This window comes from Anabrus simplex, chromosome 6, assembly GCF_040414725.1.
Source record: "Anabrus simplex isolate iqAnaSimp1 chromosome 6, ASM4041472v1, whole genome shotgun sequence".
Classification (NCBI taxonomy): Eukaryota; Metazoa; Arthropoda; class Insecta; order Orthoptera; family Tettigoniidae; genus Anabrus; species Anabrus simplex.
Window position 1 is genome coordinate 171,120,784 of NC_090270.1, and position 20,054 is coordinate 171,140,837.

The window sequence follows — 20,054 nt, forward strand, 5'->3', positions numbered from 1 at the left end:
TACTGGCAAGATTAAAAAAAAAAAATGTGGATGGTGGATGCAGTTGAATACACTCATGGTATTCCCTGCCTGTTACAAGAGGCAACTAAGGGATGATGACATTAGAACCATGAGACTACTTGTGATTAGTACCATTACGTGTGGAACACCCTGGGTTGACGTCGTTACTTGCAACTAGTACCACGTTGCGAGGAAAACCATGGGTTTGCGTTGCATAGGAACAGTACTGGTATGTGAGGAACACTGCAGGTCTGAGCGTTTTTTGTGATAACTACCATCGTGTGCATTCCACTGATCCATTCCGCTGTGTTCAGACAAGGGCTACGTTACCTATGAGTCGTACCACTGTATGGGAAACATCATGGGTCTACGTTGCACATGATTAGTACCACTATGTGAAGAAAACCATAGATCTGCGTTGCCTGAGAGTAGTACCACTATGGGGAACACATGGGATTGTGTTGCTTGTGGGCATTACCATAACATACCTGCCAACTTTCCCAACTTAGGTGGGAGACTCCTGATTTTCGCAGTTTTTCCCGTCTCCCAATTATTCTATTATTTCTCCCGATTTTAGCTTATTTTTTGGTGAACTTCAAACATTTGTTTTCAAATCCCACCATTTCAGCTTTTTTTATGCCAGGGCTGGAAATCCTTCGCTCATTGGCTTGTTTGTTTTCAAAATGCTACTATTTTGACCTAAAATTATGCATACAAACGCAGGAGCAGTGCCCCCTATTCATCTATTTCACTATCAGAGTTGTTTATGTCACCTTCTGCATTAACTAATTCATCTATTTCTTTTTCTCGTAGTTTTATTTGCACTTACTACTATTGTGGACTATACATTACATTTTGCACTGCATTCTTGACTCATGAAAAATATAAGAAAAACTGCTATAAAGTGCCATCTAGCAACAGAATTTGTTACTGCATACACCTACGAACATCTAACTGTAACAAAGTCTCTCAAAATTGAGGGTGGGGATTTTAAGTTAAGTTTTATTCTCCAGCCTGTAAAAATTACACGCTTGGATAATTCTTGATGCTTGAGGTATTATGCGTAGCTTTGTCCTGATGGTAATCCCTGCATGGTCCCTCATCTTTTGTTCATCTCAGTAACTTGTAGCCTATGTTGATGTTGGTTGGGTAATGTCCAGTTCTTATAACAATCATTCGTTTGCGTTGCCTATGAGTGGCGCCATTGTGTGACAAACACCATAGGTCTGCATTACCCGTGCGACGTACATTACATGTGAGTAGTACCATAATGTGTGGAGCACCGTGAGTCTACGCTGCTTTTTATTAGTACTGCAACATGATAAATACCATGGTTCTACTTTACTAGCAATAAGTACCACTATCAGGGACCGTTGACCTGGATTTTGGATCCCCTTAGACAACTAGCATCATCAGTTCAGGATTGTGCTTTGGAAGCAGTCCCTTGGTCAGTAATCCCGCGTTGAAGTCTGGGCGTTGCCTGTGATTAGTACCACTATATGAGCGACACCTCACATCCTCGCATAGGTGTACTAATCACAGGGACTCGTTCTTTCCCATGGTATTCCTCACAATCTAGAGGGCCCAGCAGTGGTGGTTTAGCCTTGTGATAACATTCTAGCATCCATGCCCATAGATTCAGCTGGCTTCCATTGTTTTAAATGTACTTCCCTATAACTCTCCTAAACAAACCCCTTAACTTATACATACCATTGCAGGTCATCTAAGCATAGATACTTACCTCCAACCCACTCATTTGGATCTACTAATATCACTCCTAATTTCCCATGTACCCACTCCATAGTCTCATTTAAATCAACAACCACCGTCCAGTCAGTATCCCACTCATAAACTCCACTCCTTTAAACTTCTCACATGCTCTTATAACATCCCCAACTATGTTAGTATATATTCCTGCTTGCTTTACGTTGTTGGTACCAACGTCAAAAATTACCACCCTTCTCCTTCCCTTCTGCTTTACTCAGTGTCTGCCTTAACGTAATTCCTGGATAGCACCCTACTTGATTTCTTTCCTCCACACTCTTGCCCCACATACCTAACAATTGAGTCACTAATGACCAGAGCTTCAACTATCCCAGCTCATTAGACCCCCTCCACTTCTGATCGCCCTTAACTTCCGTGATGGCTATAGAGCCTATTTCTTCCTCCCTTCTCTCCCTCTTGTGACCCTCTTCTACCTCCCTCTTCCTGTCATCTACTCTACTTTTCCCTTTCCTACCATTCCCTTGTCTTGCCTCCTCCTCTGTTCCCCATTGTCTCTCTACTGTTCTACTTGAAGTGACTCATACAGATGCCTCACTGATGCCTCTCCTCGAGTCACTCCCTGAGGAAAAACCATTAGCCCTCATTTTCCTTAATTTGTCTGGCAGAGCATTTAAAAACTAGGTGTAACCTATTGTATCGATCCCTCAGTGACACAGAGCATTTGAGCGCCGCATTACCCAGCGGACAGAGGCGATGCATTAGCGCGCACCAAGAAAATGCAGCAGTCTCTTTAAAAAATTGCTGTTAATACAGTTTAGCTCAGATTATTTTCAAGCATTGACATTAGAGACTCAAAACAATGTAATTTAAATTGACTTAATATTTGCTGCAGGAATAAATTTTCAGAATCACACACTACCATTAATAAACATTTAAAGGCCTGTCTTTCTGATTTATAAATTCACATGTTACACTTTTTTTTTAATAATTGGGGATCCTTAAGGTATTTGTTATTGTAGTCTCTTATTACTTCAGGTATATCTCTGTTTGAATTCCTGTACTTTCATAGTATGGAAATATCCTTGAGTATTTTAGATTATTTTCTCTGTATGTCTACTTTTTTTGTCCGGCTCCATTGCTAAATGGTTAGCGTGCTGGCCTGTGGTCACGGGAGTCCCGGGTTCGATTTCCGGCAGGGTCAGGAATTTTAACCATAATTGGTTAATTTCGCTGGCACGGGGACTAAGTGTATGTGTCGTCTTCATCATCATCATCATCATCATCACCACCACCACCACCACCACCACCACGACACGCAGGTCGCCTGCGGGAGTCAAATTGAAGGACCTGCATCTGGCGAGCCAAACTTGTCCTCGGACACTCCTGGCACTAAAAGCCATACGTAATTTCATTTCATTTTTCTTATTTTTATTCCTCATTCTTGTCTTTATTTTCATTGTTTTTATTTTTTATTTATTTTTACTTACAAAACTTGTCTTATCCATTTAAAAAAAAATGAGTTAGAGGTAGCATTGCCTTCTGGTGATGTTTGTGATAGCTGTCACAAAATTAAGCACCAAAACTGTCCTTTTCCGATAGAAATCTGTCACCAAACTTAGGCTATTGTTCCATAACTTGCCTTATCCACGGCGCTTGTCGTTCCAAAACTCGCCTCGTACAATCAACCAATAGGAAGGGATAATTTCAGCACGTGACTCACGCTACAATTTATCCGCGTTTTATGCCGGTCTGTCCACTCTTTGAGTTGTTCTTGAACTGTGTTAGTGTTTCATGCAGTTTTGTGCTGTGAACAGAGTGTATTAAGATGACGGAAAATATTGCTCTTGTTGCGGAAGGTAAAGAGAGAAGAAGGAAGAGTGATTCTGATTCATGGAGAAAAACTAAGGGGAAAAAAAAGATAGGTATGCTATGAATGTTACATCCTAAGAGTTTAATTGAGAGCTGCTACTCTTAAAATACAGTGAAACCTCATAACATGTTTCTGCAGAGGAAAATCTTGTCTACTGGACGTATTTTAATTTTGTCTTCATTAGTTAACGATTTAACAATTTCTCTTCTGCGTCTCAACTTTCTTGTTAGAACACTGAATACACAAACCCATAGTAACAAGGTGTTATAATATTCACAAACTCGACGAACTTCAAGGTCAAGCTACTTGCTTGTTATCTCGCAAACTTCGTCCATCCTGTGGCCTAGACAAGAGATCAAGGGAGGTTCACATTCCACAAGGGATGGACAAGGAATGCTTTCAGGGCCACGTAAAATGTTATCATACTAAGCAATAAAACGTATGAGGAAGGAACGAGGTTTCACTGTAATGAGAAGTAGCATATTGTTGTATAATGAAATATTAAACATCAGCAATTTTGTGATATACAGTACCTTGATGAAAAATCATTCATTTAATTGCAGGCATGGGCCTACTAGTCCTCCAGACTACCCACAATGTAGTCGCAATGGTCCAACCTTCAAATGTTGTAAATTGCGGATGGTTGCCATTCAGCAGTTTCATGGAAACTTTTATGAATGTAACAATAAGATTCAACAAGATACATTCATTTTAAAGTATCTGAGTATAGAGAAGCCCAAAAGGGAAAGAACTGTCAAGGAGGGAAGTTCAAGAAAAGGTGTCAGTGTTCAGTACTATATAAAACTTGCTAATACAGAACAGTTTCACATTCAGGTCTGCCAAAAGACATTCTTGAATGTATTACATGTCAGCAAAGATCAGGTTCAGAGGATTGCCAGAAATCACTTCACGACAAAGAAACTTCCAACAGAAAAGAGGGGAGGAGCTAGGATCAAACCAGAGTATACTGAAAAGAGGCACTCGCGTGGAACGTTTCATTGAAAGTTTGCAGTGTTGTGAAAGTCACTGTTGCCGCGGATAGTCACCGGTCAGACAGTATCTACCCGGAAATTTAAGTTTTGCAAAATGTATAACAGCAAATCACCTGAAGAACTCAGGGTGAAGCAGTGGTTCTTCCGTTAAATTTTTACGCGTTGCTGCAACATAGGATTTGGAACACCAGTTACTGATGCTTGCTCAAAATGCATAGAGCTCAAAGAGAAAATTAAACTTGAAAGTTCGAACGTATCACTGAAGAATGATTTAATCTCGGAACTTAGAGTACACAAACTAAGGGCTGCAGCTTTTTTTTAAAAAGCTCCAAGAAGAAAGGGACAGCATGGCAATATTTTCATTTGACTGCCAAAAGAATCTTGTGAATCCAAAAGTTCCAGATCAGATTGCCTATTACAGTCGCCAATTGTACACCTATAATTTTACCATTGTGAGGGGTATCTCACATGCCAAGTTGTCAAAGGAGAATGTTTTCAAATACACATGGATGGAGCATGAATTCAAGAAGGGGTCTAATGAAATGTCATCTGCAGTTTACCATCGGTTATCACAAACTGATTTGTCAAACTTCACAAGTATACAACTTTGTGCGGATGACTGCAAAGGACAGAACTGCAATTCTACAGTGATTGCAATGTGCTCATATTTCTTGACACACACAGCTCTGCCTAATATAGAAAGTGTTGAATTGGTCTTTCCTATGACAGGCCACTTATTTCTGCCCTATGACATGGTGTTTGCTCAAGTCGAGAGAGAGAGAGAGAGAGAGAGAGAGAGAGAGAGAGAGAGAGAGAGATACGGAAATGACCTATAATCTGTAATCCAGCAGAATAGACATCCTTAGCAAACATGCTGAAGTCTTCAAGTTTGGCAGAAACTGCCGGTGAACAATTGGAAAATGGTTGCTGAAAATATGATGAAAAAACCTGCATCTTGGCACTTTAAATTTTCTTCAGTGAAACGATTTGTTATTAGCAAAGACTCACTGGGAAATGTCACCCTTAGGGGAGAACCTCATTACAACTCAAACATCGGTTTAGGAAAATCTGTAATGAAAAAGGGAAAAAGCCTGCGAGATATGCTAATGCCACATGAATTATTGCCAGGACTAAACTTGAATCCCGCCAAAGTAAAGGACGTAAAAGGTTTGCTTGAAAAGCATTTTGGAATGGATTGGGAAAGGAATGAGTTATAATAATAATAACTTAAATGTTTCCACCTTTTCAATACAATATATTCACAAAATTACAAAATTATACGGTACTAGTTTCGACCCGTCTAGGGGTCATCATCAGCCGTATTGGAGCAAAGATCATTTGTGGCGAAATCCTAAGACAATATTATTTCGCCACAAATGATCTTTGCTCCAATACAGCTGATGATGACCCCTAGACGGGTCGAAACTAGTACCGTATAATTTTGTAATTTTGTGAATATATTGTATTGAAAAGGTGGAAACATTTAAGTTGTTATTATTATTATTACTTATATATTGTTCAATACGGACCAAAAACATGAAATTCATAACCATCAAAGGAATGAGTTGCCTTTTTTATACGAATCTGTTCACCTCAATTTCTGTAGATGAAAACAATCTTGTTGAAGAAACAGAAGTTCTTTGTGATGGATCTCAAGAGGAGGGAACAGATTTGAGTTTGATTAACAACAAAGTGATTTTTTATTGTTCAAGTTACTTCTATTGTGAGTGCTGTGTAACCTATGAAAGAAGAATTCTCTCCAAATACTATGGATAGGATGTAAATATGATAAATCACATGCTGTGTTTAATTTATTAGTGAACATCATTATACTGATAGCAAAAAGGTGTATGAGTGTACTAGTGAGTTTTATTACAACATTATATTCTCAATTCTTTCATTTTTCTTGTTTTAAAATAAGTTGTGTGAAGTAATATATTTTGATTTCTGGATGCTCCAAAACACATCTTATGCAAAATACAAATGTAATTTATTGACATTCTACTAATTATATTTATAATTCTTCAGTAAGACGACCCTATGACATTGGACTTGAATGCGTCGTAATACATTTAAACAAGCAAGACTTATATTACAAAAATTACAGGTTTTTCGCTTTTCCTGAAAAATCACTTACGGTGGATAAGACGAGATTCGTAACGGAACGCCTCATATGCAGTATAAGTATTGATGTGTTAAAAAGGTGCAATAAATTCATCGTGATTCTGTGTTGACAATTTACAGTGTAATAGAAAAACTGTAATATATTTGTCCACCTAGGCAATACAGGTACATTTATTTAAGGTTTAAAATTACAAAATCATTACATAATTAGGACATGTTTCGGCCCCTTTTGCGCCATCTTCAGCTACATTAGATAAAGGGACGAAATATACATATTATCTAAACAGTTAAATTTACATCATAATTCTTACATTCTTAAGTGGTAAAAGGTTTGTATGTTAAAATGTTCTCTTTTTAAATACATGAGAAAAATAAAACTTTATTTGTAGTTCTTAATATATTAAAAAGTCTGTAAAATCTTGTAGAAGTGTAGTAAAAATTCACCCTATTTGGAGTTACATGAGCTTCACTTAATAAATATTGTCAAATATCTTCCCAGAAAAGCTGCCTTGTGAAGTTGTGTTTTGTGGACACCAGCTTGTTTACTCATTGTCAAAAAGATAGACTAGAAGAAGGTACTGTATTGGACCTACTGCCTGTGTACTTTAAAAGAGGCAAATAAATATTTTTTACCTTATACTAATGAAGAGACCTGTCATTTTTATGTAGAACGATAGTGACATTCTTCTATTTGCATGGGTTGTTTCACAGTGGAGTGAAAACTAGTATAGTCACTGGCATGTAAACATTGTGCGATAGAACTGGAAACAATAGTTCAAGGATTCATTTAGCACACATCCCAGGTTAATGAGACTATTTGTTCATGAGAGAAAGAGGGTGTGTATTTTTGTGTTTTTCATCGTTCATTACTTGGTCTCTCACACCATGTACTCTAATCTTTTGGGGATGAACTTCATCTGAATTCAGTCTGGTGTAGTGCTACCATGTCTGATTTATTCACATTAATTATTTCACTTCCATTCGAACTGCACAGTGCCATACTGTGGTGCCATGTAGTCTTGTACTGCAAAGTGACAGCGAGCCAATTAAGTCATAAGATGTTTCAAGGTCTTGAAAGACTTACTTATAGGAATCTTGAATAAAGACTAAATATATACCATCTGAAAGGGCTAAACAAAGTGGAGAAGAAGAGTGGGACAATTTAAGGCAGACATTTGTAGAAGCAAAAATTAAGGTATGCGGGAAAACAAAAGCAAAGGTTAAGGGAAAGGAGACACGGTGGTGGACAGACAAAATTAATTTAAAAAAAGAAATTAAAGAAAGGAACGAGGTGAAAAAAGAAATGCATAAGGAAACGCAAAAAAATGTATCAGAGGGATGAGAATAAGATAGAAAGGTTCCATGTGCAATACAAAAGATGGAAACTACTAGTAAATAGGAGTATCAAGGAAAAAAAGGAGAAATGTTGGGGAGAATTTACCAACAAAATTTTGGATGATTGTCGAGGAAATCATAAACTATTATACAGAGTAATAAAATCAAAAGGATTAAATCAAGAAGAAATCAAGGCATTAGAGAGAGAGAAGATGGATCCCTAGTACATGACGAAAAGGATCTTCAGAAGGTGATGGCAAAGTATTTTGAAAAACTTTATAATGAGGATGACTGGGTAATGAAATCTCTGGTTATCATCAGGTTCTCTTGACCTATGGTAATGTCTTCCAGATTTTCTAAGGTCTGTTTTATCATCTTCACTGAAACACTGTTGGGAAGCACAGATAGAACAGTAAAGGTCTCCTCTTTGAGGCACATTTTGGCTTTGATTAGTTTCTCGCTGATAAAGGTGATGTTCCTTGCCACTGATTTATTCCCACTCCAATATAATTTATATCCATCCTCTAGTACCCTCGTGTTGCAGCCTTTCAATTTGGTTTTACTTATGCTTAGGATGTGAATGTGTAATTAAAATATTTCTCACACAACTGAAATACAGTCCAGTTACTTGTTTCTTGTACTCTTCCAATCACTGCACATACCTATGTAACAGGTTACAATATCTATATAAAACTTACAGAAGTTTTGAAGTTTAAAATATAAAGATATAATATTAATGCCAGAGAAACATTCACTAAATCTTACTTTTTTTTCCCCCCACATGCTGCCGACCTCCATGTGTATTATAGACCCCTGTAGGCCTACTCCATTCTGATCTAGCTTGTAAAGTTTAAAAGTTGTCAAGATGGAAATTGTATATCTTTGAAGCTAAAAATATCTGCCTTTCTTCTGCTGCTAGTTTTGACCACAAATGTGTGTTTATTTACTGAGGTTCTGAAGACTTGCATTTGAATTTTTTTGTTGTTATTATTATTATTATTATTATTATTATTATTATTATTATTATTATTATTATTACTACTACTACTACTACTACTACTACTACTACGGGGATACCCGTGGACCAGCAGAGGTGAAAGAAGGTGCGGGGGTGAATGGGTCTAACTACTATGTCAAGAATTTATTTATTTATTTATTTATTTTATGCCTGTGTATGTGGCGAAGTTAGGGCTCACGTGCCTCTCTTACACTTAACCACTACGTACAGTACATAATCACATACTTTGGTAAAATAACATTAACAGTCCTTAGGAGCTACCTAAATTTATGGAGTAATATTATATATTATAATGGAAGATTATATTTTCAAAAAGCAACAAGTTAACAAAATTCTCACTTAGTGAGATAACAATGATATATCAGGTACCATGACAAAGTGTAGACAAAGCAAGAAAACCTGAACTTAGTGACTGTTTGATAATCAGGGCTTTCAGCCCCTCGCTTTACATTTTCTGAGCTCTCAGCTCAACTGTACAAAAGAGTACAATTTTACACAAGGGCAGAAATCCCCTAATACATGGAGCGATGGCTCCCAACTCACAATATCAAGCCTTCAAAAGGCATTCAGTAATATTACTTTGAAAAAGAGCTAACAGGCTCTCAGTTTTCAAGCCAATTCAAGGCAACACCAAAAATATCTTGCACCTTTTTGACTTTCCATGGCCCAGCTTACATATTGAAACAGGGGTATCTCGTACCCAACCTATAGGGCCTTCGTGTAAAAGAAATAACAGTTAAATAAATGGCCTGAACACAAAATGAAAGGAGGTGAATACTTGCACAACTAGATGAGAATTCTAAAACCTAAAGGGCACTAGGCCAATGAAACAGGGGCTATTCCCAAACTATGGAGGTGACTCGTATAGGAAAGAATTTAAGACATTACGGAAAGGAAGAAAACCAGTTAGAAAACGTAGTCACCTCAAACCAATATGTCTCCATAAGACCTATCTGTGTCGGTGCGACGTAAAGCCCATAGCAAAAAAAAAAAAAAAACCAATATGAAGGGAGCTCGAGAGGGTACCTCACTCTCTATCCCCGATTTACAGTTAAAGGTTGATGAAATATTACATTAGCCGGCAGAACTTACATTTTAGAGAAGTTGGTTACATAGTTACGGTTTTGGACCTTTCCCTCAGGTTAAACTGCGGAGCTAGCAAAGAAATAAAGATGTTAATTGGCCATTACCTTGCTGAAGAACTGCTGCCAGATGAAAGAGGCACCTCCCGCCCCCTGCTTGACACACACACTAAGTTAGATGACGATCAAATGGCCAAGAGACGTGAAAATCCGCAGTTTATAAACCCTCAGGGAAGGATCGAGACCTTTCATGAATAATCAAGACACACCCACAGAATTTTATTAGTTACATTCAAAAGTTACACTCAAAGTCGAAGAAGAAATACAGGATTGGTTGAAAATTAATTACAGAAATTCTTGATTGGTTGGATTCAAAACAGGTGGAAAGAAAAGATAATTATTGCCAACCCAAAAAAAACGAGCATCATTTAGTAAAAAAAACTTATGAATACAAAACTTCTTCAAAAAAGGTTCCTTCACTTCACACCAGGGTGCATGACCATGGTGTTTTAGCGGTGTCATTTATGAGAGAATGTCCAAACTTCTTGATGAAAGGAAAACAAAAACAAGTAGAAATTCACACAGTTCTGGAAACTTCAAAATAACAAAATTACGCCAAATTTTAGTGGTGCCATCTTCAGAGAAAATTTATAAGTTGGTCCAGTTTCAAGTTCACTGTTTCTCCTGTGGAGGAGTTCTTTAAGGCGCAAGATTTAAATTTGCGGCATAGAGGTGTACCTCCTGGTACAATTATTATTAGCATTTCTACTAGTTTTATAACTATTGTAATCTTTTCTTGTTTGTACATCTTAAGAAGAACTTTTGTGTATATGATGGGTGTAGCAAGACTAAAACTTCCTTTTTCACTTTTTTTAAGCATGTTTACATATATAATTTCTGGAGAATGAAATATTTATGAAAATGATTTTAATATTGCACCATCCTGAGGGGATTTCTTTCTTGCACCATATTGGGCGTCCCAACAATTGCTCCGGCTATTTTCCCCTCATCCAACCATCACTTCTACGGATCATTAAATGGATCAATGCATTTAAGAAGAACGATGCTAAGTGTCGGTAGCTATGCTCGCTTCTAACATTCATTGAATGAACAGTATCCGCATCATAAAATTTAAGCGATATCGCAATCTTCATTTCTCATATCACATTTATCGATAGGATAATCCTTAAATTGCCACACGACACCTCTCAGGGATAATTAAAATGAATCTGTGAATAGTATTATTTTTACGTGAGGTCAACTGGGAAACCGCATTTCCTTTTCAATAAATAACCATCGATACCATTCGTCCTCCATAATCAATATCAAGTTTTCCAAGTCCAACCATTCAAAGAAAAGAAAAGAACATAAATAAAATATTTTTTTAAATGAATTAATTCAAAATCATTTATATCCTAATGATATTAGCCTATCTCCTAAAATAATATCTAAATTGGATAATCTATAATTTATTTCATGATTCTAGAATCATAAAAGAAAATCTGATAATATTTATCAACATCAATTATCTTCCTCCTCTCTAAAAAAAAAAATTAAATTTAATCTATCTTCGATCTGATTCAACTATTCTTCTTGCATCGATTATGCGCATCACAAAAATAAAGGATTAATTCTCTTAATTACATAAATCGAAAGTACATATTCTTTCTATTGAAAACGTAGTATAACATTTTTGGGTTAAAAATAAATCTAAGTCCCTAAGCCTAAGTAATCTTCATAATAAATATGTATAATCTGAGTCCATCAGTTCTTGTTTCTTTCTTTTAAAAAGAATGCTTATTTTCATCATTATCAAATTGACATTCTCTCAATAGCACGCGTATCTTCTGATGTTATAACGTTAGCAATCGCAAGTAAGTCCCAAATATATATCGGCTTAAAACAGCTATTTCAAATATATATAGTTCATTAAATGAGAAAAATTGGTCACCTTGACCATGTCATTTGGTTAAAATATTTAAATAACATCTTAAAATTAAATGTAGGTATCGTGTAAAGAATAATTATTAATCGTAGTTCAAATAGAAATTATACCTAACATGACTTATGGTTTTACCAATATCCAATCAGATATCAAATTCCGTAGGAATGCATTTGGTAACCTATTTTATCTAATTGTGGTAGAGATTTAAATTATGAAATTGTTCTATGAATTAAATACATTCTCTACACCAAAGTTTCAAATAATATTCAATACAACGTTGATATATTCTCTATGAAGACAACAAGTTGCCCTTCTTTTATTTCTTATTTGGATATTTAATCTGAAGACAGTTTACGGTAACCCATATACAAAAGCTGCGATGTATTTCATTGTATTCGTGCACCACTAACCCAATATATCTCGCATTACCATATTAATATCTTGCCGCATATGTCAAACATCACCATTGGCCAGTAATACACCGTATTTACCGCCAAAATTAACCATAAGCATATCTATCTCTCCATTTATCAATATTAATTACCATAATATATCATTATTCATTCCCACAAATATATCTCGTAAATCCACATCAACATGCCACTCAAATCGTAACTTCCCTACGTAAACCTTTAATATTTCCAACAAGACGGCAAATCATCTTAACACCTCATTAATGTACTGCAACGGTACACTTTTGGGTTGGATTTCATATATAATACACTTAAACACGTTAACCTGAAAATGAAACACACATATAAACTAAACAAGTTAATGTTTACTCACATGTCATCGCGTCGTAACAGCAACCAGATAATAGTTACTCAAAAATCAACTACCTTCTTTAGAAATATTAAATCTGGGATACGTCTCTTTTTATACGTTGCTTCAATTCCTTAATGGTTGAAAATCACATTCTAAATCTCTCCTTATTCAATCATAAACATTCTTATATTATGACATTGATTGTAAACTCTGGAAGAAATACCTACTCCCATAATAATAAATCAACAAGGACAATCTCATTGCAAAGATGGCAACGACTTAGATTTTATCACGAAGAACTACGTAAAAACAACATACCAATGTTCACTACAGATATATGAATACTACATCTACTGCACATTAATTTCAAGATAATAAAGTAATTCTTTGGAACTTAGCTTGCGATCACTGACGTTAGATGACTGGGTTTAGCTTCGATGTTGTCATCTTGGGACTGCGTAGATCGTCTCCAATATCCGTTATGTCACCATCATGTTGTGGTTTTGGGACCTGGGATAGTAGAAACAGCTGGGCAGTCTACGTCGGAAAGTCGGCTCCATCTCCGATTTAGCCTCTCATGTTGTAGCCGTCAGTCATATGCGAAAGAAACATTTCCAAAATGACAATTAATACCATGTCCATATTCTTGAGAATGAGAATCTAGTTTGACTTTGATTCAGGTTATTAAGACAGTAATTCGATATTAACTCCTTGCAACAGTTTAACAGGTAAAATTGATCAAGTTAGCTTTCTAAAAATTTCTTTTGTCCAGCTAATCAACCTATAATGCGCTAAACTCGACTTGATTCATTTGTAACGGCCTTCGGTCTATACTCCGTCTACTGTCCGGATATTTTTCAACTTGCTCTGATTTTCCGTCACGATATTTGTTCAGATATAGGTGTGATTCAAATATTTCCTTGCTGTGCAGGTTCTTCAGCCCGTAATAACAGCAATATCTCCCTTCTTCTTTACTGAGGATTATTTTTTTCTCGTGGATAAATTTACGTAGTTTTGCGTAACCGAATTTTTTTTTATTGTTCACCAACTTCTTCTTTTCTAACAATTTTAAAAAACCTTCTATTATTTTTGTCACGGCCGCGTGGATCCTTTATAACTTTCCGTCTCACTCCGTGATCTAGGCATACTTATTTCGCCAAATAAACATCTTTGCCGTCACGTGCATGGCCTCCTTGATTTTATACGTTCGTATTTTATATATATATATTCTGAAATCACGGCCTATTTCACTTAATATATGCGTTCTTTTCAGATGTATGGCCCAATTACATAATCTTCGCGATCTCATTACCGTGCATGGCAGACTTTTAATGTCGTATGACAACCTTTATTCCGTTATCAGGACGATGAAAACGGTACACCATCGATACCATCCATCCATCCATCGGAGTCAATGTTAAGTTGTCCAAGTCAAATTATTCGAAGAAAAGAAAAAAAATAATAATTTTTTAAAAAATTAATTAATTCAAAATCGTCTATACCATAATGATATTAGCCTATCTTCAATAATAACCTCTAAATTGGAAAATCTATAATTTATTTAATGATTCTAGAATCATAAAAGAAAATCTGATAACATTTATTTACATCAATTATCTTCCTCCTCTATATGGAAAAAAATTAAATTTATTCTACCTACAATCCGATTCAACTGATCCTCTTGCACTTATTATCCGCATCATTAAAACAAAGAATAAATTCTCTTAATCACATAAATCGTAGTTACATATTCTATCTGTTGAAAATGTAGTTAAATATTGTCTGAAATTAATTATCTCATAATAATAATGACAATTAATTGTTAAGCAGAGAAAAAAAAAATTAATATGGGTTAAAAACAATCTAAGTCCCTAAGCCCTAGTAAACTTCATAACAAATATGCTTAATCTGAGTCCATCAGCTCTTGTTTCTTTCTAAAAAAAAATGCTTATTTTCGTCGATATTAAATTAATATTCTTTCACTAACACATTTGTATCTTCCAATATTATAACGTCACAGTTGCAAGTAAGTTCCAAGTATATAACAGCTCAAAATGGCTATTTCAAATATATATCGATCATTAAATGAAAAATATTGGTCACTTTGACGATGTCATTTGGTTAAAATATTCAGATAACATCCTAAAATTAAATGTAGGTATCGTATAAAGAACAATTATTATCGTAGTTCAAATAGAAAATATACCTATCATGATTTATGGTTTCACCAATGTCCAATCAAGTATCATAAAATTCGTAGGAATCTATTTGGTAACCTATTTTATTTAATTGTGGTAGAGATTCAAATTATGAAATTGCTCTATCAATTAAAGACATTCTCGATACCAAACTTCAAATAACATTCAGTACAACGTTGACATATTCTCTACCGGGCGAGTTGGCCGTGCGCGTAGAGGCGTGCGGCTGTGAGCTTGCATCCGGGAGATAGTAGGTTCGAATCCCACTATCGGCAGCCCTGAAGATGGTTTTCCGTGGTTTCCCATTTTCACACCAGGCAAATGCTGGGGCTGTACCTTAATTAAGGCCACGGCCGCTTCCTTCCAACTCCTAGGCCTTTCCAATCCCATCGTCGCCATAAGACCTATCTGTGTCGGTGCGACGTATAGCCCATAGAAAAAAAAAAGAGACATATTCTCTATGAAGACAACAAGTTTCCCCTTATTTATTTCTTATTTGGATATTTAATCTGAAGACAGTTTACGGTAACCCACATACGAAATCTACGATGTATTCCATTGTATTCATGTACCACTAACCCAATATATCTCGCATTACCATTTTAATATCTTGCCGCATATGTCAAACATCACCATTGGCCAGTAATACATCGTATTTACCACCAAAATTATCCATAAACATATCTATCTCTCCATTTACCAATATTAATTACCATAATATCTCTTTATTCATTCCCATAAATATATCTCAGCTAATAATTATTCGTAAAACCACATCAACATGTCACCCAAATCCTAACTTCCCTACGTAGACATTTATCATTTCCAACTAGGCGGCAAATCGTCTTAACACATCATTACTGTACTGCAACGGTACATTTCTGGGTTAAGTTTCATTTGTAATACACATGAACACGTTATCCTGTAAATGAAACACATGTATAAACTAAACAAGTTAATATTTACTCACATGTCATCGCGTCGTAATAGTAACCAGATCTAAGTTACTCAGAAATCAACTATCTTCTTTTAAACATTACGTCTGGGATATGTCTCTTTGTATATGTTGTTTCAATCCCATAATGGTTGAAAACATCACTTTAAATCTCTCCTTGTTCAATTATAAACATTCCTATACTATGACATTGATTATAAACTCTGGAAGAAATACCTACTCCCATAATGATAAATCAACTAGGATAATCTCATTGCAAAGATAGTATCAACTGAGATTTCATTACGAAGAACTCCGTAACAAGCAACATACCAATGTTCACTACAAATACTTAAATACTACGTCTACGACACATTAGTCTCAAGATAATAAATTAATTCTTCGGAACTTAGCTTGCGGCTGCTGATGTTAGATGACTGGATTATGGCTCCGATGTTGTCATCTTAGGGTTGCGTAGAAAGTCCCCAACATCCGTTATGTCACCATCAGGTTGTAGTCTCAAAACCCGGGTTAGCAGGATCAGCTGGGCGGTCTACATCGGAAAGTCGGCTCCGTCTCCGATTTAGCCTCTCATGTTGTAGCCGTTAGTCATGTGTGAAAGCAGCATTTCCAATATGGCAATTAATATCACGTCCATATCCTTCAAATGTTCTACAAAGAACCTAGATTATATTTTTGTTTCAGGTTATTATGTCAGAAATTCAATGTCAATTCCTTGTGACAGATTTTAACAGGTAAATTATCAAATTAGCTTTAATTTTTTCTATCCAGCCAATCAACCTATAATACGTTAAATTTGACTTGGTATTTCGTAACGGCCTTCGGTCTATATTCCGACTACTGTCTGGATACTATTCAACTTCTTCTGACTTTCCGCCTCGATATTTGATCAGATATAGGCGTAATTCTAAAATCTCTTCACTGTGCAGGTTCTTCAGCTCTTATTAATTGAAATATCTCCCTTCTTCTTTCCGCGAGGATTATTTTTTTCGTAGATAAACTTACTTCAAAGTTTTGCGTACCAAATTTTTTTATTGTTCACACTCTTCCTCTTTTTTAACAATTTTAAAAACTCTCTATTATTTTTTATCACGGCCGCATGGATCCTTTATAACTTTACGTCTAACTCCATGACCTAGGCATACTTAATTCGCCAAATGAACATCTTTGCCGTCACATGCATGGCCTCCTTGATTTTATGCGTCCGTATTATATATATACTCTGAAATCACGGCCTATTTCACTTAATATATTCGTTCTTTTTTAGATGTATGGCTCAATTACATAATCTTTGCGATCTCATTACCGTGCATGGCAAACTTTAAACATCGTATGACATCTTTTATTCCGTTATCAGGACGATGAAAACGGTACAATATGCAAAGCTGATATTCCTTTATCCGGTGAAACAGTCAGATTTTCTTAAATCCATAATATATTATCAGAGTACTGTACCTCCTTTTTCAAATATATATTCTTGAAGTTCAATAAATTTGATACTTACAACTTCAAAATTACATAGTGATCAGTTTTTAAGCTAGAGACTTCTGGTTTTCATGAAAGTGATTGCAAATTTATAAACTGTCAAACTATGAAATAGACAAAAAGATGTGATTCTCCGACTGAAGGTATCGTTTCCTGGATGGTGTCGCATATGTGGAAAATTAAGTTTGAAGAGTATGGAATGAAAGTGAGCACAACAAAAATGACTGAAAATTAGCAGGGAGAATTCTGGGTGTAACATACAACTTTCCAATCAACAGGTTGAGGTAGTAAACCAAATCAGATACTGTATCTAGGTGGCATGATGGCTAGTAATGCCGAGGCAGAGCCAGAGGTACTGAACAGAGTAACCAAAGGGTCTAATTTCTAGTCTCCTGTGGAACTTACTATGGGATAGGAAGGTTCCTCAAAGAACAAAAATCACCCTGTACAAATCGTATCTCTAGTCCCATTCTTACTTATTTTTCCAAAACATGCACACTAACATCGAAGGACATTCACAAGCTGCAAGCTTGCAAGATGAAGTTTTTTAGAATTGGCCTCCAAAAAGAAAAAGGACTTAATGATATATAAAACAAAGATATCTAAATAAACCTAGGATTTACTGAACCTGTAGAGGGAAGACTAAGGTTTGGGCATGTTGAAAAAATGAATAGCTCAATAATACCCCATGCTTTTGTAGGAAGACGACTTACAAAAAGACAGACTGGAAGATCTGGGGAAAAAAATGGGTAGACCGACTGAGGGAAGATGGAAGATGTGGGGAGCGGACGACAGAATTGGAAATTTGTTATGAACAACAAAACTTTTTTCGGCAGACAACAGTGGAGAGCGCTCGTTTAAAACACCCTACCTTGATGTTGGAAGGTTTTGATGATGATGACCGTTACCAATATTTTATTTTCAACAAGTAATCAATGAAATTATAATTACATTTCTTCATAACTCACTTTTCACCCCTTTCTGCTTCCATGCAATGTTTATCGATTACTAGAATGTAACTATTACAATTTTAGACATGATATAGGCTTTTGGGCTTATGCCATATCAAGAAAATAAGATAAAATTATTTGCGTTTTGCAGAGAACTTTGCTCTGCATCTTCAGAAGAAAATCTCAACTGTCCACGAGAAAGGTTTCTCAAACAATGAGGTTTGAATTTAGACGTTATAATAGAAGTGGAAGTGGTACGTTCGTTCGTCACCAGATGGCTCCCCGGACGCGCTACAGTGCTAGCGTTCGAAACGGAAGCTGAGAGACCATTAGAATCAGTCTGATATGGTCACATAACATAACAGGTGTATGCACATATGGATGTATGACATTGACACAAGCCTGGAATGAAACATCCGGCGATGAGGAACGTACGAATTTGGAAAACACCGGAACTAAATAACAATAGTGAAGTGACAGAGAAGGGAATTAATTACCTACATAAATCCTTAATGGCTGGCAACCACGTATTACTTAACTGATAGGCAGTGTCCTGTTGACATTATTAGGATTTCTACACATTTCCACAGCTTCCCGTATAATCCTGGACCTGTAGTGTTTAGTGTGGGTAAGACCTCGAGCATCTTGGAACACGACATCCTGACCCTATGATAGAGCGTGCTCAGCTATTGCTGATTTGTCTGGCTGGTTAAGACAAGTATTTCTTTCATGTTCGTTGATACGAGTACCAATGGACCGGGATGTTTGGCCAATGTTTACCTTACTGCAAGTACAGGGAATTTCGTATACCCCAGGATGTAAAAGTGGGGACAATTTGTCCATGGTTTTACCCAGACTGTGAGCAATTTTAGTGACTGTGCCATAAAGGATTAACGTGGTAGTTCCCTTCCCTGTCCCTTCACTATTGTTATTTCGTTTTAGTGTTTTCCAAATTCGTACGTTCCTCATCGCCAGATGTTTAATTCCAGGCTTGTGTCAGTGTCGTATATTCATATGTGCGTACACCTGTTATGTTATGTGACCCTATCAGACTGATTCTGATGGTTCCGTCAGCTTCTGCTCCGAACGCTGGCGCTGTACTGCGTCCGGGGAGCCATCTGGTGACGAATGAATGTACCACTTCTATTATAACGTCTAAATCAAACCTATTTGTTTGAGAAGCCTTTCTCATGGACAGTCGTGATTTTCTTCTGAACATAAAGAATATCACCTTATTTTCTTGACACGGCATAAGCCTAAAAGCCTATATAATGTCTCTAAACACGGGCTGTGAAAGCATCGATAGTAATAATACAATTTCATTTTAAGAAGTAAATTAAGAGTAAAAATTACATTTTCTAAAAAGTAACAGTTATAAGAAATTTAGTAAAAGAGTATTTGATACAAGTAATTCAATTAATTTTACTCACTTCCCAACTTTGGGTATGTTACTGCATTTATCTTTTTTTTTTTGTTATACAGTGATATAAAATTATATTTGTTGCATTATCTGTAGTATTACTTCACCTTACTTGACAAATTCATTACACTGCTATGTCTGATGGTATTTACTGTCTACATGTAGAATTTAATATTTGAAGCATCTCAGC

At 36.1% G+C, this 20,054-nt stretch overlaps 1 protein-coding gene across 6 annotated transcripts in view; it reads left to right on the forward strand.

Moving 5' to 3' along the window:
- Positions 1-20,054, forward strand: part of Marf1 (meiosis regulator and mRNA stability factor 1-like protein) — an 818,555-nt gene that overhangs the window by 576,956 nt on the left and 221,545 nt on the right. The window lies entirely within an intron of this gene.